The sequence below is a fragment of the Trichechus manatus genome, unplaced genomic scaffold, assembly GCF_000243295.1.
Source record: "Trichechus manatus latirostris isolate Lorelei unplaced genomic scaffold, TriManLat1.0 scaffold00045, whole genome shotgun sequence".
NCBI classification, from domain to species: domain Eukaryota; kingdom Metazoa; phylum Chordata; class Mammalia; order Sirenia; family Trichechidae; genus Trichechus; species Trichechus manatus.
The window spans coordinates 13,431,815-13,434,451 of NW_004443981.1; positions in this window are offsets into that span (position 1 = coordinate 13,431,815).

The following is a 2,637-nucleotide window of genomic DNA, read 5'->3' on the forward strand; positions in this document are numbered from 1 at the left end:
CATCATGGACTGCCTCTTTATGTGACTTGATATTGACTATTGTCTCCAAGCCATCAATAATTATAATTTTATTTTGTATTTGTTTAGTGAGACCTAGCTTATTATTTTGTTTTGTTTTGATATGCCCAAATAGGCTGCTCATGTGCACTGGTTTGATTTTTGTCGCCTTTGGATCTCTAACGTCCTGCCACCAGGTAGCTAGTTCTGTAACTAAGTATGTGCACACAGGAGTCCATTAAATTTTCCTATATGGGTTCTGCTCGGGTGTTCAGGCAGTTGGTCACCAAGTGTGTGATTCAGGTTTTCACCCGCAGCCCTAGAGAGGCATGGGTGATTGGTGCAGGCACTGGACTCTGGCTGTGGTAGGGGATCACGTGCTGAGCCAGGCAGGAGGCTGACGGCTGCCCCTGAGAGTCTGAAAGGAAAGTGTGTCCTTATTTTCTAGGGTGAGTAGGTAGGTGAGTTTTGCATCCAGACTATGAGCACCCCACTCTGTTGGCTGTAAAGACTCGAGGGCACCACTTTTTCTTGGACTGCTATAGCAGGTGAATAGGCACTTTAGGTGATATCACCAGTCCTCAAGCCCCTACTGCAGATCAATAAAAGTGCCTACTTAAGGGGCAGGGCTGTTTCGAGGGTCACAAATCTGCCCGTTCACAGCTGAAGCAGTTGAAGTTAAACTTCAGATGTTTGCCCTGTTGTACTGTGGTAGTGAGGACTAACACTGTTGAGATGGGTCCCTATGAGTCTATACAGGGGTATAAGGCATGCAGAGTTGGCGGACCCCTGATACCTGTGCCTAGCAAAGGAGCTGTGCTGACCCTGTGTTCCTGGTGTAGGGGAGCCAGCAGCTTATTTGGTCCCTCTCCAAGGCCAGGAGAATGTGTCAGGGCACCTTTTTGGATCTACTTCTGGCCCAGCAGACTCCCAGTGCAGAGCGCAGAGGGAGGAGGTAAAAGGGAGAGAGGTTTTTCCCAAATGGGCTTTTTTTTTTTTTTTAATCCCTGCGAAAGGGTGCACATGCACTTATCTTAGCCTCTTGGGAGCAGCTTTTCATTGGTTTGGAGTGTCCAAGCAGAATCTCTGCTGCAGAGTCTCTCTCGATGTGGAAAGTGCTTCCTGAGCAGGCACACAGCACAGCTGTTTGCCTGCTTCACTGTGGACCGGCGTGGCAGTGGTGCTGCAGTTTTGCCGCCGTGGCTCTGGCGCTCTTTGCTTCTTCCAAACGTCTGCCTCTCCCCTATCACTCAGACGGATTCCTCAACTTTGCCTTGTTCAGGGCTCCTAGATATTCATAAAGAATGAAATCACTTGTTTTTCCAGGTCTTTGTTGTAAGAGGGATACAGGAAGTGTCTAACTGCTCTGCCATGTTGGCCATGCCTCCTCTCAATGTTTTTAATAACTTTCTTAGAAATTGACTTGATGGCAACGGGTTTATTTTTTTTTTTGGGGGGGGTATCTTTAGGGAGCCCTGGTCACGCAGTGGTTAAGAGCTTGGCTGCTAACCAACAGGTAGGCAGTTTGAATTCACCAGCTGTTACTTGGAAAGCCTATGAGGCAGTTCTACTCTGTCCTCTCCACTTGACTATTGTCAAGTCAGAATTGACTCCGTGGCAGTGGGTTTGGTTTTTTTGGTTTGGATCTTCTTTAGAGTGTGTGTGAATATGTGTATGTGAGTGTGTTTTCCTTTTAATAATTTGGATGGTCCATTGTGTTTTCACTTCTTCTAGTGGTTATATATGTATAACTGTAAATTTATAGTATGTACATAATCTTTGCTTCTTCAGACAATATTCATTGACTCTGTTATATGAACTATGATGTTTTTGATTTTCTCCTACCTGTCCTCCCTCCTTCTTCCATCCTCCTCAAGCCACCTGATTTTTTTAGTTGTGTTATTAATTTTATTTCTTCAAGTGCATGTTTCACACATTTAAATAATATACTTATATATTTTTAAAAATTATCTTTAAACATTATGTATTTATCTTCCAACCTCACAATAAAAATGATGAGATCAGAGCTCATATGTCTCTCTCTTTCTTCCTCTCTCTCCTGACTTTTGATAATTTCAATGTCACAGTTTATAGAACATACATTCTAGTCAATAGCAGTATGTTTCAAAGCTGTGTAAAATGTGTTTGAATCAATACTTGATTTTTTTTCTCTTGTAGATGAGTTAACTTACTTTCTTTCTCTTTCTCTCTTCCACCTTCCCTTCCTATCTTTTTTTATTCTTGCTGGCTATAGGATTTCTTCTTTATTTTTGAAGTTCTATAACTCTATCAAAACATTGCACTCTGGACATAGTCTGAGAATTGTTGGAATTTCCAATATGTAGATTCAAATCTCTATTCCAGAATTATTTTTTTATATTACATCTTTGAGTTATTATTATTATTATTTTTAATTGTACTTCAGGTGAAGGTTTACAGAACAAATTGTTTCTCATGCAACAGTAGTACGCATACTGTTTTATGACATTGGTTAACAACCCCATGACATGTCAACCCTCTCCCTTCTCGACCTTTTTTTTTTTGGTGAAAATATGCATAGCCAAAGATACACCATTTCAAAAATTTCTACATTCACAGTTCAGTGACATCGACTATGCTCTTCCAATTGTGCTGCTATTC